Below are 24,346 nucleotides of genomic sequence, written 5' to 3' on the forward strand. Positions count from 1 at the left end.
ATCTCCTTAAATTACTTGCGGACTACATGTCCCACTTCCTGGGTGTACCACTATTGGCAGTAGGGGATTTCATGAATTATATTGACCTAGAGAAGGACAAACTGGGTGCCAGTAGAGGGGATGGGTCACAGAATAAGCAACGGAACACACCGTTTGCACGCCTTCTCCAGGAGATGGGTCTTACAGATGTGTGGAGGATGCATAACCCCGATGCTAAAGTGTATTCCTGTCAGTCGGTCTCAGTAGGTGGTTTATCGTGAATTGATCTGGGTCTGGGAAATGAATGTATGTTACCCCTGATTGACTCATTAGAATATCATGCCAGACAGATTTCTGACCATTCGCCGCTGTCTGTGGATATTTGCTTGGGGGCAGTGAGGAGAAGGGGGCCGTGGAAATTAAATTCATTCTGGTTGTCTCTTATGCCGAACCCAGACCCGATACAGTCTCTCCTGGTTTCCTTTTTTTAACAAAACATAGGTTCAATGGACTTGACCATGGTATGGGAAGCAGCCAAGGCTTACCTTCGTGGGCAATTCATAAGGGAAATATTCTATATTAAATCAAAAACGACAGAATGGGAAAAATTGGTACTAGCAGAAGCGTGAAAAGCAGAAGCACTTTATGTAGCTGACCCAAACGATAATACCAAAAGAATGTGGCTGTCTTCTCAATCCATGCTCAAAAACATAACCCTACAACTCGCAGAAAATAAACGGTTCTTCTTACAGCAGGCACAGTTTGAAGAAGGAGAAAACACAGGCCACATGTTAGCTTTACTAGCCAAATCACAACAACCAGCATCACATATAAGGGCGGTGGCTGACACACAGGGGACACTTTGTTACTCCACACACACTATCATGGAGACATTTAAGAAATTTTTCCAAGATGTCTATACATCCAAAGTACACTGCTCTACAGAGGAAATTCATTCATTCCTTGATAGGCACACCATACCCCGTCTGTCTAAGACAGACGCAGACCAGTTAAATGCCCCACTGACAGAAGAGGAACTATTAGAGGCCCTAGCTCACACACAGAATGGGAAGGCACCAGGAGCTGATGGCTTGCCATCAGAGGTCTACAAATGCTATACCTCACAACTGATCCCAATCCTTCTTCAGGTTTACAATAGAGCATTTGAAACTGGAATACTTCCCAACTCTGAGTGAGGCGCTGGTGGTGGTCCTGCTGATACCTGGTAAGGATGCCCTGTCCCCAGATTCCTACCGGCCTATTTCACTGCTCACATTTGATGTTAAGCTACTGGCCAGAGTGCTGGCTAACAGATTGGCCAAATGTATTCAAACGGTGATACACAGAGACCAATCTGGATTTATTCCAACCAGATTGACTGCCCAAAACTTACACAGACTCTTTCTCAACTTACAAATCCCTGTAGATAACCCGGGTAATAGGGCCATTATTTCGTTAGACGTGGCCAAAGCATTTGACAGTGTCGAATGGCCATATCTCTAGGAAACACTGTAGAAATTTGGGGTGGGCCCCTCTTTCTTAAAATGGGTTCAATTACTTTATCACACCCCGTCAGTGAGAATGAGAATCAATGGTGATGTATCAGAACCCTTCAATCTCTTCAGAGGCACTCGACAGGGGTGCCCTTTGTCGCCCCTGTTATTTGCCCTTGCGCTCGAGCCCTTAGCCATTCATGTCAGAGCCTCGCGAGACATCATTGGTTTTCGCCGAGGCCCCAGACAAAATTAATTTCTCTGTACGCGGATGATACGCTGATTTATCTTGGAGACACCGACCACTCGCTGAAAAATGTGATGCAACTAATAGCAGATTTTGGCGAGCTGTCGGGGTTTAGTATTGGAACAAATTTGTGATTCTTCCCTTAGACCCCCTGCCGAAACCACTACCTGAGTGTGCCAAAGATATGCTCATGGTGGCTGAATTTTGTTACCTAGGCATACAGGTGACGGCGGACCCCAACCAGTACCTTACTTTAAACCTGGCACCCTTACTTCGTAAATTTAGAGGTAAATGCGCTGCGTGGGTGAAGTTACCTTTATCTGTAACCGGGAGGGCGAACTTGATTTAAACTTGATTTAAAATGGTGTGGGCCCCACAACTCCTGTACGTATTTCATAACACCCCCATATGGATACCACACAAATGGTTCACACAAATAGTTTTAGAGATCTAATATGGGGAAATAAATCGGCAAGGATTAGCTTACATTCGTTACAATTAGCAAAAGACCAAGGTGGCTTGGCAGTCCCTCATGCTAGATATTACTTTGTAGCCTCCCAGATCCAACACTTGGATGGCTGGGGGGGTACTGGATGCTGAGGATCCTATTAGGTCCCTGCTGGTCCCACAGGTCTCCACGCTTGCAGAACTATCACACTTGGAAGCAGGTCTTACCCATATTTTACAATCTCTCCCTACAATAGTGCTCTTAAACACTTTATGGAAATATATCAGATCTCTTATGAATATAAAAGGAGTCTGCTCTTTCACTCCCATATGGAAGAATAAATATTATAAGGAATTATATAAACTCACAAATTCTCAGTGGGAGGTGGCGGGTGTGCATTACATCTCCCAGTTGTTCAGGGGTATGGTACTTAAATCCTTTACAGACCTACAAGAGAAATTTCCAATTCCCAGAACGCAGTTTTATCAATACCTGCAGCTTCGGCATGCAGTGCAAAGCGAGCTCAGGCTGTCCTCTCTTGCAATAGTGACTCGCCCTTGATGAATGATGTGTTGCTGTCAGGAGACAGGAAGGGCATGATCTCGAAAACATATATGTTGGATTACTCAACTCAACACACAATGCCTCCAAATTGCCCTGCAGACGGGGGTGGGAGAAGGATCTGGGTCCCATTGATGGTGAACGGTGGGAGCTTTGCCTGACATCAGCACCACTGGTCTTAGTCTCCACTTCGCTCAGGTTGTCACACTTATTCTTGTTACACAGAGTGTACAGAACTCCATCCAAATGACATAAATGGGGATTTCGAAGCTCCCCGCTATGCCCAAAATGTAACAGGGATGAAGGAGATCTATTGCACATGTGGAAATGCCCAAAATTGTTCAGATATTGGCAATACGTTCTAACAACTATATCCCAGGTATTTCAAATTCCAATTCTACAGGACCCAGCTGTATGTCTACTTGGCGCATTGGAGATACCCTCTCTCTCGCCGAGTGGCCATACCACAGTACTACATTTACTATATTTATCACGCAAGGCAATTGTGGATAACTCCGAAAGTCCCAAAAGGGAAAAGATGGGTGGAACTGGTAAATGACATGCTAATACGGTAAAAACTTACCTACCAACATAGAAACGCTCTTAAAATCCTATGTAATGTGGCAACCCTGGTTAGACACTCCTGGTTTAGTCCCAACCCAGCTAATTAAGGATAGGCTACTACAGATGTGACATACCACAGAGATGGAAATAATTGTACTGCTTGCTCATATAGATATAATTACATTTAGAGGACCATGGTGTACGAACACAAATGTATGAAGAGTGAAGAGAGGGTATGTGTTCTTTTTCTTTGTTATTTGATTTTATTTTGTTTGGTTTGAGAGTTGTACAAACCTTGAGGATACCAAGATCTTTTTATATAACTATAAGCTTAGAAGAATTCCCCTATAAGGACATATCGATCCTAATAGGGACAAGCTAAATCAATGTATCCGGTACATCAGGCAACATTATTGTACTCAAGTTTACTCTATGCATACAGAAGTAACTCCTGCAGATCTATTAATATGTTGCATACTATATGACATGTATAACAACTGTTCTATATGTACTGGCTACAATATGGATATGCCTGTTTATGTAGTGTTGTTTGGTTTTTCAATAAACTTCTTTTCTGATTTAAAAAAAAAAGTGCAGAGTTTAGGGGTGTGCTACACACAGAGTGCAAAGTTCAACCTCCTTCCATAGCTGCTTACCTCTGCTTCCCCCATCCACATCTTATTTTCAGCCCTCTTCAGCTCTGACCTCTGCATGCAACTCCCCCTCCACTGCCCCAATCTTCTTCCCACCTCCTTAAAAGCTCCTTCTTAGGACCTGGGCTTGAACCTGGGACCTCTGGTGTGTCTGGCAGTGACTCTGCTTGCTGAGCCACCTGGAATGCTGGACAGCTCCTTGGACAATTCCTTGAAAGATCTTGTATTGAATCTGTTTTCCTTGAACCTTGAACCCTTTGCTCCTCCCATGAATTTCCTGATTTAAGCCATGTCTCTGCACTTCCTGGTTGCCAGAATATTGTGCCTTCACCAGCCAATATCTTGCTCCTGTCTCTCCTGCTGCCGACCGTATCCTCGCTACCATTCGCTACCAACATTTGGCTTGTTCCTGCACTATGCTTCTGCTGAATCCCAACCTGCAACTATTTGTTACCGACTTTTGGCTTGTTTCTCAACTACGCTTCTGCTTGATCCCTACCTGCTATATTTGCTACCAGACCCCAGCTTGCTCACCTCCTGGTGGGGCTATCCTGAGGACCGTTACCTGGCACTAACATGCAGCAAAGCCCATCTCCACCTTCAGGAGCTCTGGTGAATACCAGTTAGTGCTTAGACCCCGCACCTCAGGTGAACCCGTGTCATCAGCCAGGGTGACCTGTGTGAATACCTGCTCTGCTGCTATAGCTACTGCTATAGCTCTGAGCCTGACTCGAGACTGTGACACTCCTCCATCTTCCACATGTCTTATTTTTGTTGCTGTATTAAGCTGAAGCAGCCAGACAGCTCTAGTACCCCCCCCCCCCCCCCTCACATACTGTAGTTGGCTCCGCCTCTCTCACTTGTGGGGAGATCATCCAGTGGTGATTTATGAATTTGCACCTTCATCTCCCTTGTCCCAATCCCACTTAGTGGGAGCCATCTCTGTGGGAGATGTTGGGAGACAAGCTGTCACTTGTAAGCACAGAAGATGGACTTTTGTATTTTCAAGTAATAGTGGTGATCTAGGAGCAGATGGCCAGAGACAGATCTTCAGTTCCAGCTGAAAAAAAGCCCTGGAAACAACCATGATGTCTTGCACACTGGCACTCATAAGTAAGTGCCTAGTGTTCTTATGGTACTTTTCATAGTGCTTTTCAAATAACAAAGTATTGTAACATTGTATGTTGTGGTGCTGACAATCTACTATGACTACTGGTCACATCAATTAGTCAGGAGACAATTTATTTACTAGTATATTTTGGAAAGTAGGAGATAGTTCAAATGAAAAAAAAAATGGGAATGTAGAAATAACAATAAAGTGTACACAGATGGGACCCTAGTTGTTCTAGAACTCCAGTGGGGTAAACCTTCCATATTTGTAAAAGCAAAAATTGTAACTCATTTAAGCCCAGTCATACCCATATTTAGGAAAGAAGTACATACCTTAAGGGCAGCAACATATCTTAAGGCCCGTTCACATCTGAGCCAGGGCCATCTTTAAGGCAGGGCAAAAGAGGCAGCTGCCCTGGGCCCTGTCATTGTTGTGGGGCCCAAAACAGTTGCCTCATATTTGCTGACTATTCAGGTTTAAATTTCCTTGTCCCTTGAAGTTTTAGTCCTGTGCTGTGTCCCAATATCTGTGTGAAGTGCTGGTACTAATGCTGCCCAGCTCTGCCCTATTGTTGTGTACAAGTGACTCACCTGCAGACCCTGCGTTTACATGTAAATAACCGGCATTCATATGTAAATAGTGGTGACAATACTAAGTAAATAGTTGCGGCCGGCGGCATTGATATGTAAATAAAGGTGGCATTCATATGTATATCATGCTCCCCTGCTGTGAGGAGATTATGTGCTGTAACTGCTGGCAACCAATCGCAACTGCTGCCTGATCTTATACAGTAAACTGATTTTAAGTCTAGCTGCTATTTACTGTATGTCTCAGAGCAGATGGAGAGGGGAGGGGGGCCCTAAAAAATGTTTTGCCCAGGGTCCAATAAAAGTTAAAGACGGCCCTGTACTGAGCAACTCCTCTCCCTCTGCTCTAAAAACGTGCTGAAGAAGCTCATGTACCAAATTTTGACACTGAACCAAGCTTGTTTTACAACAAAAGTTTTTAGCATGTTTTCAACTTTGCAAAATGCATGACTCTTACCCACATTTGGGGTGCCATTAAGAAATAATGTCACTGCAAACACGTTTCATGTTTTAGCACGTTTTACGCACCTTTGAAGAAACACGCTGGTTTCCTATGCCCAGATTGAATGGAGCCTAATATTCACTTTTGGTTGTTTGTGTTTCAAAAGAACACAATTTTATGGTTAGAGGTTTTAGTGGAACTATTAGGACACCCAGGATGGATGCCGAAATGCAAGCAGCCTGTATTATTATAGTTATTATTCTTCACCTTCTACATTACAATAAGCTGGACAAGAGAAATGTGTTGACCCGCACTCCAGTGCGATCTGTCACGATCAGCGTACCGCCCCACTACCAGTATCATGTGATCACTCTGACCTATCACAGCAGATCACATGACAATTGTACACAATGAATGGCTTCCTTTCATTCTATTCATTGTGTACAATTGTGTTGTCACAGCTAATCACAATAGTAAATACTGAATCAGTTTCATTCAGTAAAAATGGTGGCTTATACCAGTAAAATTCAGTGGTATAAGCCATCATAATATGTAAAAAAATAAAAAAAAATAAAAAACGATCACTTTCCCAGAGTAGTACAGTGTTACTATGGTATCACTGTATTGCTCTGGTCACAGTGCGTTAAAAAAAAATGGGGCCCTGAACACAGTCATACTAGTGACAATTTTTATTTCATTTTCATTTTATTTTCATTATTTTCCAAAACAAGACAAACACCACAGCTTCAAAAAATTAACTTGCCTTGCCTCTTACTAAATACTTTGAACTGTCTACTTTCCATAAAGGGGTCATTTGGGAGGTATTTGTACTGTGCTGGTGTTTTTGGGTCTCAAGAAAGGCCATCAGTTCTTCAGGATTGATCGATTTTTCAGATACTGTATACGGTATATACTATATTATTTTTCACCAAACAAATGTAGCAGAAACAGTTTAGCCTAAATTTATGTAGAAAGATTATTTGCAAAATGTTATAACAGAAACTAAGAAAAATGTGTTTCTATTTTCAAGATTTTCGGTCTGTTTTCATTTATTTAAATGATAAAAAAAACCTGGTGGTGAATAAATACCACCACAAGAAAGCTCTGTGTGAAAAATGCTAAAAATGTCATATGGGTGCAGTGTTGAATGACTGTTCAAATGTCATTCAAGGAGCGACATCGCTGAAAATTAGCCTGGGTAGGAAGGGGGTGAAAGTGCCTTGTATTGAAGTGGTTAAACAGGATTTAAAAAGTGTGAACAGTTTATGCAGCACTTTACAACACAAGGGCCGACAGTACAGTTACAATACAATTCAAAACAGAAGGAACCAGAGGGCCCTGCACGTTAGAGCTTACAATCTAAAAGGGAGGGTCAAGTGATACAGGTTGGGGGTTGAGTTCATGGATAAAATAAAAATAAAGTTGTTAGGTGCATGGCCATTCTGGGCATTCATCACTGGTTGCGCATTGTTAACGTTTGTATCACCCAGTTTAGTTTTTTCATGAAATTACCAATGCATTTATCGCTGTGGAGGTGGCTATTCTCATATTCTATGAATCATTTAGAAGTTTAATGCACTGTACAGATATAATCCAGTAACACTTGTAAACCACTTTGCATGTGGTTCAGTTTGTACTCCGCCAGGTTGATTGCCATTAGAAATAGGCAGAACGGCTGTCCATTATCCCAAACGTATTCTCCTCGACTCTTCGGGCTCTGGCCAGCCGGTAATTAAAAACCCTCATCTCCGGGGTGAGGGTCCTCTGGGGGAATGGCCTCATCATGTGATTGCTGAGACCAAACGCTTCATCAGCAAGAAAAACAAACGGAAGTCCTTCGACGTTCTCTTCCACAGGTGACAATCCAAAGGCTCTGGAGATGTCCGTAGAACTCGGTCTGGGCAAAGACTCCACCATTCCACATCTGGCCATTCTTCCCCACATCCACATATAGAAACTCATGTGTCGCTGACACCACCGCCATCAACACAATACTATGAAACCCCTTATAGTTAAAAGTATGACCCCGAATGGGGTGGTGGGACGATGTGGAAGTGCTTCCCATCTATTGCCCCGCCACAGTTAGGAAAGTCCCAACGATGGGCAAAGTGGGATGCCACAGTCTGCCATTCCTGTGGCGTTGAAGGAAACTGTGGAGTCAAAACAGGAAAAAAAAAAGAGTAATTTTGCGCATAAACATTGTAAGCAGATTAGACACAAACATTCTTGGCCAACATCAGTATAACATTGATCTTAATGTGTATTTAAAGACAAAAAAATAAGGTCAGATTCCTCACCCCCTCTGATGGCCCATTGTCCAAATTTTAGGGGGGGGGGGGGAGGGTTTTAAATGAGTTTCAGATTTACCAAAACCATATAATAAGAGGTCAAACCTTAGGCATTTCAATTTGTATGCAATCAGGCAGGCCCTTGCACTACATGATTTTGGTAAATCTGAAGGAAAAAATCATCAGAAAATCTGTATGGGGCTTGACACTCTGTCTAAATTTAAGGACAACAATCAGTGGTGGCCCATCCATAGGGGGTGCCTGGGCGCCGCCCCCCAGCCAGTCACAAAAAAAGTAAAAAAAATATATATATATATTTTTAAAGCTAACCCTTGAAAAAAAATACAAAAAAAGCTCCTTAAGTGCATTGTGTTCAGACACCGGACACAGTCCAATGCCGGACACAGTGCACCTATGGGAAGTGCCACGTCTATGCAATCACGAGATCGTAGATGTGGTGCTTCATTTGAGAGCGTTTAGCCCATTTTGCGCCACTTTCTGAAGCACCTAGTGGCTTCCGCCCGGCGCTCATAGTATATATTACTATGGCCAGGCGGTTTGATTGACATCTGAGTTTGATGTCGCTTCCTGTTTTCTCTCTCCTATTGCGCACAGGAGAGAGGAAACAGGAAGTATGAGAGGACAGACCTCTCCACAGGAGACACCGCTCGAGAGGACAACACACAGCATGGTAAGTAACGGGGAGGGGGGTTTGATGTGACACAGGTAGGCTGCTGCAATTTGGTGGGACACATGCTGCTGCAATTTGGTGAGACACATGCTGCGGCAATTGATGGTGACACATGCTGCTGCAATTGATGTGACACATGCTGCTGCAATTGATGGTGACACATGCTGCTGCAATTGATGGTGACACATGCTGCTGCAATTGATGGTGACACATGCTGCTGCCATTTGGTGGGACACATGCTGCTGCAATTTGGTGGTGACACATGCTGCTGCAATTTGGTGGTGACACATGCTGCTGCAATTTGGTGATGACACATGCTGCTGCAATTTGGTGGTGACACATGCTGCTGCAATTGGTGGTGACACATGCTGCTGCAATTTGGTGGGAGACGTACTGCTACAATTTGGTGGGACACCTGCTGCTGCAATTTGGTGGGACACCTGCTGCTGCAATTTGGTGGGACACCTGCTGCTGCAATTTGGTGGGAGACGTGCTGCTGCAATTTGGTGGGACACATGCTGCTGCAATTTGGTGACACACATTCTGCTGCAATTGGTGGTGACACATGCTGCTGCAATTTGGTGACACATGCTGCTGCAATTTGGTGACACATGCTGCTGCAATTTGGGACACCTGCTGCTGCAATTTGGTGGGACACATGCTGCTGCAATTGGTGTTGACACATGCTACTGCAATTTGGTGGAAGACGTACTGCTGCAATTGGTGGTGACACATGCTGCTGCAATTTGGTGGGACACCTGCTGCTGCAATTTGGTGGGACACCTGCTGCTGCAATTTGGTGGGACACATGCTGCTGCAATTTGGTGGGACAAATGCTGCTGCAATTGGTGGTGACACATGCTGCTGCAATTTGGTGACACGTGCTGCTGCAATTTGGTGACACGTGCTGCTGCAATTTGGTGGGGACACGTGCTGCTGCAATTTGGTGGGGACACGTGCTGCTGCAATTTGGTGGGGACACGTGCTGCTGCAATTTGGTGGGGACACGTGCTGCTGCAATTTGGTGGGAGACGTGCTGCTGCAATTGGTGGTGACACGTGCTGCTGCAATTGGTGGTGACACATGCTGCTGCAATTTGGCGGTGACAAGTGCTGCTGCAATTTGGTGGGGACACGTGCTGCTGCAATTTGGTGGGGACACGTGCTGCTGCAATTTGGTGGGGACACGTGCTGCTGCAATTGGTGGTGACACATGCTGCTGCAATTTGGTGACACATGCTGCTGCAATTTGGTGGGGACACATGCTGCTGCAATTTGGTGACATGTGCTTCTGCAATTTGGTGACACGTGCTGCTGCAATTTGGTGGGAGACGTGCTGCTGCAATTTGGTGGGAGACGTGCTGCTGCAATTGGTGGTGACACGTGCTGCTGCAATTGGTGGTGACACGTGCTGCTGCAATTGGTGGTGACACATGCTGCTGCAATTTGGCGGTGACAAGTGCTGCTGCAATTTGGTGGGGACACGTGCTGCTGCAATTTGGTGGGGACACGTGCTGCTGCAATTTGGTGGGGACACGTGCTGCTGCAATTTGGTGGTGACACGTGCTGCTGCAATTGGTGGTGACACATGCTGCTGCAATTTGGTGACACATGCTGCTGCAATTTGGTGGGGACACATGCTGCTGCAATTTGGTGACATGTGCTTCTGCAATTTGGTGACACGTGCTGCTGCAATTTGGTGGGAGACGTGCTGCTGCAATTTGGTGGGACACATGCTGCTGCAATTTGGTGGTGACACGTGCTGCTGCAATTTTTGCGGTGACATGTGCTGCTGCAATTTGGTGGGGACAGGTGCTGCTGCAATTTGGTGGGGACACGTGCTGCTGCAATTTGGTGACACATTCTGCTGCAATTTGGTGACACGTGCTGCTGCAATTTGGTGGGACACATGCTGCTGCAATTGGTGGTGACACATGCTGCTGCAATTTGGTGACACATGCTGCTGCAATTTGACACATGCTGCAATTTGACACATGCTGCTGCAATTTGGTGGGACACATGCTGCTGCAATTTGGTGACACATGCTGCAATTTGAAACATGCTGCTGCAATTTGGTGGGACACATGCTGCTGCAATTTGGTGACACATGCTGCTGCAATTTGGTGACACATGCTGCTGCAATTTGGTGACACGTGCTGCTGCAATTTGGTGGGACACATGCTGCTGAAATTTGGTGGGACACATGCTGCTGCAATTTGGTGGGACACATGCTGCTGCAATTTGGTGGGACACATGCTGCTGCAATTTGGTGGTGACACGTGCTGCTGCAATTTGGTGGTGACACGTGCTGCTGCAATTTGGTGGTGACACGTGCTGCTGCAATTTGGTGGGGACACGTGCTGCTGCAATTTGGTGGGGACACGTGCTGCAGCAATTTGGTGGGGACACGTGCTGCAGCAATTTGGTGGGGACACGTGCTGCAGCAATTTGGTGGGGACACGTGCTGCAGCAATTTGGTGGGGACACGTGCTGCAGCAATTTGGTGGGGACACAGGCTGAATTTTATGTGACACAGGCTGCATGTAAGGAGGGACACCGCTGGGGGCACATGATGTAAGGAAGGACTCCGCTGGGGACACCTGGTGGCAGACGAAGTGTCTAGTGACACACTCAGAGCTCCCACAGATTCTGCATTATGGTGAGTTGAATGATTTCAGTTTATATTACAATGCAAGACTAACGATTGCTGCATTCTGCGTATTTTCACTATTTAGGCTCCATGCAGCGTTTTTGTTTTTTTAAGCTCCGAGAAGCTGTTATTAGCATTTTTTTCTGCTCCTAGAAGCTATGTAAATAGTGTTATCCTATGTGTCCATGCACACTACTTTAGTCTATTAGCATTTTTTTGAGCTTTAGCGTCTAGGAGCAGAAAGTGAAGTGAATGTTTTTGTAGAGTTTCTTGGAGCGTTTTTACAGCAGAAAAAAAATGCTGAACTCTCTTAAATGCTCCTAACAGCTTCTTTACCTTTTTTTTTTTTTCTTCATGCACTGCAAACATGCTAATAAAATGCTAATGCTCCTAAGAGCTTCTGATTGCTTCTAAAAACTACTAAAATGCTACTAGAAGCTGGCATAGAAAAGCTGTTATCGGCATTTTTCATACTGAATTTTGTTCTAGCTTTTTTTTGAGCTTATGAAAAACACTAGTGTGCATGGAACCTTACAAATTAGACAAGCAGCAGCACAGTTTGGTCTAATTAAAGTTCCATTCTCTGTTCTAACCTGTAAAAATGTATTGTTCAGCCAGAGCACCATAAACTAATCTCTGCCTCTTTGGCCTTTTGCTCATACCAAGACCAGAAGACTCACATAGACTAAATTTCAATTGTTTATTTGATCATGCAACTCTTTTTGGGCTCCTTCACAGGGAAGTGTCCATATATGGAGCTCTGCTTAGCGGGGGATCGCTCCGTCGATTCTTGCTGAGCAGGAAGATGACAGGTCCGTCTCTGCACACTGTGCAGGGATGTATTTGTCAGAGCACCACTCTCCCCTATGGGGGATCTGATGAAGATGGACAGTAGAGTCCGTAGTCACCTGATCCGATCTGCAGACGGATGGAAAAGTAGGTTTTTCCTCCGTCACACTTTTTTGGATCGGAGCGGGTCGGATGTTAGTGGACACCGCTGACATCCAACGCTCCATAGAGGTCTATGGAGTGTCCATTCAGGTCTGCCTAAAAAACTGACAGGTGGACCTGAATGGACAGTTCGTGTGAAAGAGGCCTTTATATGGTTTCGGATTGTCCAACAATATGGGTCTTTTTGTCTGAAATCATGGAATCGCATCTGCTTTACCTGTAGGGTAATATCATCTACATAATTCACCTTGCACCCTTTGCATTATAGTAATACCAGATGTTGGAAATAACATGGGACAGCAGGCTGGAATGTTGTGCAATAGAATGAAATAAGACTAAAAGAAAAGTATTTGGATAATAAAGGCCGCAGTTGTTTATTACTGGTTTCAAAATTGTACATAAAACGTATCAAATACACATCCAATAAACTTAAGGCTAGCCCAGCCACTACGGCTCAGGCAGCAACAACGAAATTCCTAAAAGGGAAGGTGGACCTAAGGTCAACTGCCCACAGAACCCCAACCCGGGGCCAATTCACACAAGAACTTAAATCTACGTTGAAAATATCCAAGCCTATATCAGACAGATGGATGCCATCCTGCCTGTAAAGGCCCGGAATGCCCCCACTAACTCAGTGTGCCTAAAGGATAACGTACCAAATCCAGACAGTAGCTTGGATTCTCTTTTCCTGATTTTTTTCAAAAGGGCGTACACAAGGGTGGGAAAGCCAACCTATTCTCTACAATTTCTGAAAAAATACACAACTGAATTGGGAAATAATACAACAAAAGTTTAATTGAACTGTCAGAAATAATAACTTCAGATGTTTGCATTGAAACCAGCTCGATACCCTAAATATAACCGAAAAAAACACATGAAAAAGAACTGTTTCAAAGTAAGAAAAACAAACTGCATTGGTTATCGCGCAGAGCTCGCACTAATGGAGTGATAGGTTTTCTTGAATCAGATCTAAAATGATTCCTTTTATAACCTTTTAAAGCTTGTTTTATAGAAAAATATTGCATGCAAGATGGCATGTTATTTAGTTTAAAAAATAAATCAATTCCAGACAGTTTTGTGTATGTTGGACCAAAAATAACTTTGCTCAAAAAGAGAACCAAAAAACTTCAATAATAATAACTCAGACACTGAACCCAGTGGTTCATCTAACATATTCAAAAATGTTAGGTACAGAAACCAGGCAGACTGATATCCTGCCCAAGTGGAAGGTGCCAAAGAATTGATAACATATGCAGAAATGGGCCTTAAACCAGGTCCCATAAATTGGACAGGATTGCCCCACTCGATCCGCCTTCGGGAATAGCTTGAAACACACTCCATCTGTGAACGAGATAATGCATCCGCCAAACCATTGTCCTTACCTGGTACATGTATAGCCTTTAACCATATGTTCAAATTTAAACATTTAAAAATCAGGTATCTTAAAAGGACAATGACTGGCGGAGACTTTGATGTTAAACAATTAATATCGTACATAACGCCTTTATTCCAAATCTCAAGTGAAACAATGATAGGGAATAACTCCAGTAAAACTATGTTTTTAATGTAACCTTTTACTAGCCAAGAGTTATGCCAATGCTCCACGCACCAATGCTTTCGCCAAATTGCTGCAAACCATAAGATCCTGCTGCATCAGTGAAAAGAAGGAATTTTGAATCCAAAACGAAGTTCTCTTGCCCCAAGGCCCTACCATTAAAATGCAAAAGAAACTGCAGCCAGACCAACAGGTCCTCCTTCATATCGCTGAATAAAAGCACAAGCGAAAAAAAGGTGATTTTAAACCAGCGATAGCAAGGTAGAGCCTTCTGGTAAATATTCTGCCCACTGGCATGACTCTAATGGCAAATGCCAGAAGACTCAGAAGAGACTGCATTTATTTCAAGCAGGCTTTCTTTTTACATATCAGATTTAATAATAAAGATCAAATCTTCTAAATTTTCGCCTCTGGCAATCTGAATTCCATCAACTCGGTATCAAGTACCAAAAATTCCAGACAAGTGGAAGGCCAAATAGTCTTCTCATGAGCCCAGGGAATGCCAAAGTGTACACAAACTTAAAAAATGTCAGTAATAAACTATCACACTCGAAGGAATTGGGAGGGCCTAAAACAACAAACCATCTAAGTAAAGAATTAAACATTTTTGAACCAGAAATAAAAGAAACTACCCACTCTAAAAATGAAAAAAAGACTCAAAATAAAAATAAGACAAGGAACAACCCATAGGTAAGCATTTATCAAAATAAAAGTTACCATTAAAGAAAAAAACAAGAAATAAAAAGATACGGGATTAATGGGGAGCAGGCGAAAAGATGATTTAACATCCGCTTTTGCAAAAATAGCTCCCTTACCCAAAATTCTTAATTTCACAAGAGCATCTTTGAAAGAAGCATACGAACCTGATGACATATTCTCAATCAATTTGATTGTTAAGGGAATCACCTTTGGGAAAAGATAAGTGATGTATTAAACTAAAATAATTTTTTTTTCAATGAGAAGATGGGCCTTCAACTTCTCAAACGCCTGCTTGAGCCATGGTAGCATATTTACTAGGATCACTGATTTGTGCTTTTTTGAAAATTCACAGATTGCAGAAATTAAAACCGATTCCTTTTTTGTAACCGGAAGTGCTGTTACCTCATGGAGCTGATAGTGGCCTGGAAACCGTTTGCCTCAGTCAGGGGTAGAAAAAGGTTCAGCCAAAGGCCCACATCTTTAACTCCCCAATTTAACCTAGGATGAACGGACAATTTCTGCCGAAATGCCTCATCATAAGTAAACCAGGCTACGCCACCAAAATGCTTCAATGATAATACAAGTGTTGAAATAAACCCGTACTCTTTTCAGGTGACTTTTCAGATAAAATTCCTGCAAAAATACAAAACGCCTGTAACCAGTTATTATTATTTTTATTTATTTTTTGCTACGGGTCTATATCTGTCATCCTCCTTTTTTTCTGATTCATTAATAAAATCTTTAGCGGAAGGGAGAATTGAAAGAATATCAAACTCCCCCCTCCAAATTTTTTCCTTAATAACCTGTGACAAATGATAACCTAATGGCGAAACTTCACAAGGCATGGATTCCTTTAAACAAATTACAGGTAAGTTTTGTGATTTAGCATTGCTATAAGAAGAAATATTACTATTCTGCTCTAAAGAAATTGGCATAGCTTGGGCGCTATTAGCAGAAACTCCACTAGGTGGCGACCAAACCCCAATAGCTGAAACATCAGAAATTAAAGCATTACTTGGTGCTGGCTGACAAACAGAATTCTGGACAGCTAATTCCTTAGACACTTTAGATAACATTTCTACAATGCCATACAGTAATACATTAATTGAAGGTTCATTCATACCTGTGCTTACTTGTTGCAAAGCAGGCCCAATGGCAGGCCCTGCTTCATTGAACGGCAATATGATTGGTTGCCTAGGTGATGCCTGAAGCTGTCGGGAGGTAGACCACACCCTCAGTGAAGTTGCTGTGCCTTCCGTTTCACCTCCGGCCACGCCCACCTCTTCCGACGTTGGAGCTCTTCTGCTCAGCTGGCCTCCGCTCTGTCCTCCCGCTTCAAGCGGACCCCCGCCCACCAGCCCTCTGGTACGTTCCTGAGAAGGACCAGCTCTTTTATACACAGCAGAGCGCGGTGGGGTAGGAGAGTAGCTATGACGGGGGTTGCGCTTCCTTTTCGATGCCCCATTCGAACGAACGGGGAAGCGCTTTCTTGTTGACGCGATGACTACTCCTCCATGTCTTCAGCATCCGCTTCCTCCCGACATGATGAAGGCTCCCGGGCTTCAACGGCTGGCCCATCTACGCTTCCAGCAGACGGTACCCCAGGCGATCTTCGGGCAACGTAGCTCCCACCAGAGCCTCTTGACACGTCGGGTGGGGTAAGTCCAAGCACTGGCGAATCCAGGCTTCCCTGCCATCCTCGCTAGCCCGCTCGATCAGTCGACGAAGGAGGTTCATCTTCCGGCCTCACAAGAGACTGCTTGTTCAGGGGAAGAACCCCAGAGAGAACACCACTGCTCCTCTTCTGAGGCGAATGAACCCCCTAAACAGAACCCTCCTTAAATAGCCCTAAAACAGCCCAGAAAGACTGGTTTAAAACAGTTCTTCCCAGGCTTTTTCACGTGCCTGAAGAGGGGTCACCTGTACACCTCCTCAGTACACTTGACAAACAGCTGTTTCCCCACGAGCCACAGGCTCTTTGGGGGAACTTGAAACAGCTGATCCAGCCGCTCTCCCATGAGGAAAAGGGGGGGGGGGCAAGAAACTGCCCTCTCCCTTTTTTTGTCAAGTGATGGAACAATAGCATACTTCAGAAACAGATTTATTGGTCACAATGTGGATAGTACATTACAACTGGTGCATATCTTTACTTTATTAAGTTCTTTCTAGTACAATAATAATTTGAATATTAATATTGTATGTATGCTGTGTATTCCCATATTCTATACCAAAATGTGATGTTGACAGACTGAAAAATTGCCTGGGAATAAGTGGATACCTGAATTGAGGCTTTTTTATGTTCAAATATATTATGCTTATTGTTTTATGCATTCAAAACCATCATAAATTCCCTAAAATATAATTTCTGGTGTGCAGCTGCATGTTTTTCTTTGTTACTGTGAACTAAGGATAAGTTCCAGTTCATTCCTACCCTTACAACTCTATTAGGAGGGGTCACACATGTGGGGCCGCAGATTTTTGCCTGGGATCCGGTGCGTTCCTGTACATCATTTCAAGTGTGATTCAGGTCCAATTTTTAGCCCAAATTTGCACCTGAACCAGACCCAAAGATACACCGGACCCTCTTTCAAACTGAACTGCAGCCACCCTGGACATGTGTGAACCAGCACCATTAAGAGCCGGTCACACTTGCCTGTTATGCGAATTAGATGCAGGGAAATCCGCATCCAATTTGCATATGTGTAGAGCCCAGCATTAGTCTTTCACAAATTTTGCATCTAAAGGACTGTAAAGTCAGAAATACTACCTTCTGTTTTGTTTTGACATATGCCATATATGAAATGCATGCTACTTTTGAGCACTATTAGTTTGTTGCACTGTCAATTTGTCATATTGAAAACACGAACAGCTCAATGCTCCAAAGCACCATCCTAGCCTTTTTGAATAGTGCTTTATGTATAGATCTTCAGTCTTCTTGAAGACCTCACATACATAAAGTATTACATGACATTTCTCTCATGGCCGTGTCTTTATAGGATAGCCAAGCGTATGATTTCTTTAGTAAAGCTGCAAAGAACATTTTTTTGACTGGGTGTCATTTTATACACCTTTTTGAGTGCAAGAATCTTGCAAAACATTCTGCTAAGCTTACCACGTAATTGTTTTGCTATTTTTTTATTATTCTTATACAGGATTTATACAGCGTCAACAGTTTGGGCAGCGCTTAACAAAATAAAGGCAGACATTACAGTTAAATTACAATTTGGTACAAGAGAAATCAGAGGGCCCTGCTCATTAGAGCTTACAATCTAAAAAGGGAGGGTCAATTGATACAAAGGGTAATAGCTGTGGGAGATGAGCTGATGGAGGAAATAAAACCTTTAGAAGCAGGATAGGCTTCTTTAAAGAGAAGGGTTTTCAGGGATTGTCTAAAGATGGATAGATTAGGGTACAGTCAAACAGATTGGGGTAGGGAGTTCCAAAGGATGGGAGAAGCTCTTGAGAAATACTGGAGGCGAGCATGGGAGGAGATGACAAAGGAGCTAGAGAGCAGGAGGTCTAGGGAGGACCGAAGAGAGCAGCTTGGTTGGTATTTTGGGACTAGATTAGGGATTTAGCTGGGGGCAGATTTATGGATAGCTTTGTAAATTATTGTTAGTACTTTTAAATTTTATTCGTTGGTTGAGTGGAAGCTAGTGGAGGGGTTGGCAGAGAGGGGTGGGAGACACTGAATGGTTGGCAAGGTGGATGAGTCTTGCTGCGGCATTCATTATGGACTGAAGGTGGGATAGTCAATGTAAAGGTAATTCAATGAGGAGGGAGTTGCAGTAGTCGGCGAGAGATAACAAGGGAATGAATAAGAAGCTTTGTGGTGTCATTAGTTAAAAAGGGGCATATTCTGGAAATGTTGCGGAGGCTAAGGCCACATGATTTGGGCAGGGATTGGATGTGGGCCTGAAAGGACAGTTCAGAGTCTAAGGTTAACCCTAGCACCCTGGCATGTGGGGACAGACTAATAGATGTGCAATTGATCTTGACAGAGAAGTCAGGGGAAGGAGCACGTGGGGAAAGAAATATTAAGAGCTTGGTTTAAGATTCAGTTTGAGAAAATGGTTTGACACCCAGGCTGATATGTCAGTTAGCAAATCAGTGATGTGTGAGGAGGCTGATGGTGTGAACTGAGGGGCAGAGAGATATATTTGGGTGCCATCGGCATATAAATGGTAGTGGAAGCCATGGGAGACTATCAGCTGACCCAGAGAGGATGTGTAGATCGAGAATAGTAGAGTTCCAAGGACAGAACCTTGTGGGACCCCAATGGTAAGAGGCGGTGGAGAGGAGTTGGAGTGGAATTGTAAGTGACATTGACGGTGCGGTGAGATGGGTAAGATTCGAACCAACAAAGAGTGCAGCCATGGAGACCAAGCAAATTGAGTATTTTGAAGAGGAGGGGGTGGTCAACTGTATCAAAGGCAGCAGAAAGGTCCAAGAGTAATGCCGCGTACACATGACCGACTTTCCAGCAGAATAGGTCCGCCGGAATCATTCCATGTGATAATCTGATCGTTTTTCTTTAAAAAGACAGACCTAGAAATAGAACATGTTTCAAATCTGTCTGACGGACTCAATTCCTATTGGGAAAACCATTCGTCTGTTTGCTGGTCTGACGGACCAAATACGATGCAAGGGCAGCTATTGGCTACTGGCTATTGAACTTCCTTTTCTAGTCCCGTCATACGTCATCACATTCAAAACGTACGGACTTTCAAACAGACTTTAGTCCGTTTGTGTGTGGGCAAGTCCGTTCATTTGGAAGTCCACCGTAACTCCGTCAAAGGTCCGTTGGGAAGACCGTCAGACCTTTTCTGCCGGAAAGTCCGGTCGTGTGCACGCGGCATAAGAGTATGGACCATTGGTTTTGTCTGTTAATAAGTTGTTTGTGAGTTTTAGGAGAGCAGTTTCTGTGGTGTGCTATGGGCGAAATCCAGACTGAAGGGGATCAAGAAGGTTATTCTCAATGAGGTGGTTGCTCAGTTGTAGACTAAACGTTCAAGGAGTTTGGAGGCAAAAGGTAGTAAAGAGATGAGTCTTAGGTTAAGATTGGTGGGGTCCAGTGAGGCCTTTTTTGGTATAGGAGTGTCTAGCGAATGTTTTAGAGGGTTGGGGAAGATGCCAGTAAAGAGGGAGAGGTTGAATATATGAGTTAGGATGTAGAATAGAGCCAGATGGTGACCGTAATATTTGAGCAGGAACAGGGTCAAGGGGGCAGGAGGTTAGGTGGGCGTTAGAAAAAAGTTTAGTGACTTTCTTTATAGTAGCTGGGTTAAAAGAGAGAAGTATTGATTGTGCAGGAGGATAAGGAGTGTAAAGTGAGGGAGATATCTGTAGAGTGGAGATCTCGACACAAGTTGTCTCAATCTTATTTTTGAAGTGATTAGCAATCTCCTGGGCAGTGAGTAAGTTAGTGGGTGGAGGTAATGGAGGACGAAGTAAAGTGGTAAAGGTAGAAAAGATTTGATGGGGACCATATGAGAGGGTGTTAATGAGAGTGATAAAGGAGGACTGTTTGGCAAAGTGCAGGCAGGAATGGTATTTTTGGAGGGCAGATTTGTATTGGCTGAAATCTTGCAGTGACTTAGTCTTATGCCACAGATGCTCAAGAGCCCAGCTATGTTTTTTGAGGCTTCTGGTATTGGGGGGGGGGGGGGGGGCAAGGTATCCAGGGTGGATGACAGAAGTGGCCAGGTTCGGGCAGGACAAGGATTAGATTTTGTCAGAGACAATCTGTAGTAGAAAAAAGAAGAGGTTACGATGGCAAAGGTTTCTACAGGTAATAGTTTGGTATTTGGAAGGCAAGGAGGAGGAAGAAAAGGAGAGAGTGAAACTAATAAGGTGGTGATCAGAGAGAGGAAAATGAATGTTGAAGAGGGTGTGCGGAATATATAGGTAGGAGAATATGAGGTCAAGGCAGTTTCCAACAGAGGGAGTAGAAGCGTGTGTCCATTGTTTTAGGTCACAAGAGGAGGTTAGGCTCAGCAGCTTAGAAGTAGAGGCAGTGTTAAGATTAACAGGGATGTTGAAGTCACCAAGAATGATTGTTGGAATTTCAGAAGAGAAGAAAGTAGGGTAGTCGGGCAGAGAAGTCGTCAAGGAAGCTTGATACCAGTCCAGGAGGCCGATAGATCACAGCAATTCTCAATGAAACTGGACAAAAAAGGATGAATACAGTAAGCTTCAAATGAGGAGAGGGACACAGATTGTTGTGGATGAAGAACCTGAAAAGCGCTTTGAGGGGATAGGAGGATTCCAACACCACCTCCTTGCCCTCCACTAGGCCTGGGGGAGTGAGTCGACAGGAGGCCACCATAGAAAAGGGCAGCAGGAGAAGGAAAGTAAAATTCTTGAATCCAGGTCTCAATAATTGCAAGTAGGTTCAGGGAGTTTGGATAAATAGGTCATGAATGGTGGTAAGTTTGTTACAAACAGAGCGGGCATTCCAAAGGGCACAGGGGAAGGGGGGAGTCTTGTTCTAGGCAGAAGAGGAATATAAATGAGATGGTATGAATTGCGGTTATATGGAGGACACGTCCCAGTGTCCTGGAGGTTTTATTGATATCTGGGTTCAGAAATAGCAGGAGCTCATGCGTGCAGTAATGAGGTGAAGACAGGATTTAGAATGGTATATATAAGCTGTGGGGTGGAAAAGATGGGTGAAAGAGAGAGAATTTAAGGAGAGAGTGTCAGAAACCATGAAATCAGGCCAAGAAAGAATTACAGTTAAATTACACTTGTTTAATAATAGTAAAAATAAGAAATTTAGTCAAAACATAGCCAGAGTTCAGTAACCGGAAAGCATAGTTAGCCAAGCCAGAAGTCAGGGATCAATGTAGTGGAACAGCAAGCAGGATCTGGAGCCAGAAGGGATGTCAGCTCAACAAGTCTTGAACAGAATCACAGGAGATTGTTTCTGTGATATTAACCAAGGCAAAGACAGAGATCCTCTGGACTGGACGGCTTAAGTAGGCAGGACTGATGAGCAGGATATCATCAACAGCTGAGTAACTGTGGAAAGATAGAAGCTGGCAACTAGCCGACAGCTGAGTGCCCAGGTCACAGAAGGAAGGCCTGAGCGCAGCCCTGACAGTACTCCCTCCTCAATGACCCCTCCCCCTCGGAGAACCACCAGGCTTGAGGGCAAAACATGTATGGAAATTACGGAGGAAGACGGAAATGTACATCTGAGGATGAGACTCAAGAGCGTTCCTCCAGACCATACCCTTTCCAATGCAACAGGTACCGTTTGCACCCACGGAACCTACAGGAGTCAACAATGGACTGTACTTCATATCCTCATGGTTCTCAACCTGTACAGGGTGAGGACATGGCACAGAGGTGGTAAAGCGGTTGCAGACCAAAGGTGAAAATTCAATACATTTGAAATACACATATTAGAAGGAAGGTCTAAATGCGTAAGCCACTGGGTTAATCCTGCGAAGAATACGGAAGGCCCAATAAACTGAGGTGCGAACTTCAGTGAAGGAACACGAAGTCGGAGGTTGCAAGATGACAGCCAGACCCTGTCCTCAACCTGATAGGAAGGTGCAGGCAGTCTGCGGTCAGCATGGTGTCTGTACCTATTATTAGCATGTCACAAAGCCTCCTGGACCTGTGCCCAAGTGGAATGAAGACCACGGAGATGCTCCTCTAACGCAGGAATACTCTGCGGTACAAAGGAGTCAGGCAACATGTAAAGTTGGAAACCATAATTCGCCATAAACGGGGACAATCGGGAAGCAGAATTCAAAGCACTGTTGTGAGCAAACTCTGCCCAAGGTAATAGGTCAGACCAGTTGTTATGATGGTCAGAAATATAGCAAATATAAGAAATGCTTCAATGACTGATTGGCTTGTTCTGTGGCTCCCATTAGACTGCGGGTGATGAGCAGAGGAGAAAGCAAGCTGAATTCCCAACGGTGCTCAAAAGGCTCGCCAGAACCAGGACATAAACTGACTACCCCGTCTGAGACAATCACCTTGGGTAGCCCATGTAGGCAAAAGATCTCCCAAGCAAAAATGGAAGCCAGTTCCTTAGAAGTGGGCAACTTCTTAAGTGGAATACAATGACACATCTTTGAGAACCGGTCAACCACCATAAAGGATAACTGTGTTGCCCTGGGAGTTGGGTAACTCCACAAGGAAATCCATAGACAGGTGGGTCCAGGTCTCTCCATTGGGTATGGGTTGTAGGAAGCCCACTGGAAGGTGTCATGGAGTCTCAATCTGAGCACACACGGAACAGGCATCTACAAAGGCAGTTACATCAGCGTGTAGACTAGGCCACCAGAATTGTTGGGAAATGGCCCAAAAGAGTTGATTCTTCCCAGGGTGGCCAGCAGCCTTGGGAGAATGGTAAGTCTGGAGCACAGCAATATGAAGACTCTCTAGGATAAAGCAGTGGTCACAAGATTTCTTAAGAGGAGCATGGACCTGAGCAGCAAACATTTTATCACCCAAAGGAGAAATGAGACTGGTGCGAATCGTAGCCAGAATATGATCAAGAGGAATCACAGGAACCGGAACCGACTCCAAATTGTAAGTGGAGGAAAATTGTCTCGACAAGACATCAGCCCTTACCTTCCTAGTACCGGGTAAGAATGAGACAATGTAATTGAAACTTAATAAGAAAAAAGCCCCCTTCTGGGAGAAAGGCATTTAGCCTCAGACAATAAAGTGAGATTCTTATGGTCAGTAAGAATGAGAACTGGCACAGTGGTACCTTCGAGGAGATGTCTACATTCTTTCAGGGCTAAAATGATCGCCAACAGCTCTCTGTCACCAATCTCATAATTGCACTCCGCAGGTGACAATTTCTTGGAAAAGTAGCTACAAGGATGCATAGCGCTCTCAGAGGTAGGACGTTGAGACAGAAGGGCATCAACACCAGTCTCAGAAGCATCAACCTCAAGGATAAAAGGTAACATAGGATCAGGATGTGCCAACACAGGAGCAGAACCAAAGGCAGTCTTGAGACTCTCAAAGGCGTTAATGGACTCCGGAGACCAACTCTGTGGGTTACCGTCCTTTCAGGTCATATCCGTCATGGGCTTGACCAGAGATGAGAATTTACAAATAAACTTCCGATAATAGATGGCAAAGCCCAGGAAACGCTGCAGAGGACATAAACCCATGGGTCGGGGCCACTGTAGATCTGCTGAAAGTTTCTCTGGGTCCATCGAAAAACTAGCAGTGGAAATGACATAACCCAGGAATTTATTCTGTTCACGATGGAACTCACATTTCTCCAGTTTATAATAGAGATTGTTCTCTTTTAGTTTCTGAAGCACACGACAGACATCTGTGTGGTGGCTCTCCAGGGGCTTGAAAAATGAGGATATCGTTGACCACCACACATAACTGCAACAAATCTCAGAGGACATAGTTAATAAATTCATGGAAAACTGCCGGAG

This window comes from Lithobates pipiens, unplaced genomic scaffold, assembly GCF_037356315.1.
Source record: "Lithobates pipiens isolate NorthernLeopardFrog02 unplaced genomic scaffold, aLitPip1_a1.2 Scaffold_16, whole genome shotgun sequence".
In the NCBI taxonomy this organism is placed as follows: Eukaryota; Metazoa; Chordata; class Amphibia; order Anura; family Ranidae; genus Lithobates; species Lithobates pipiens.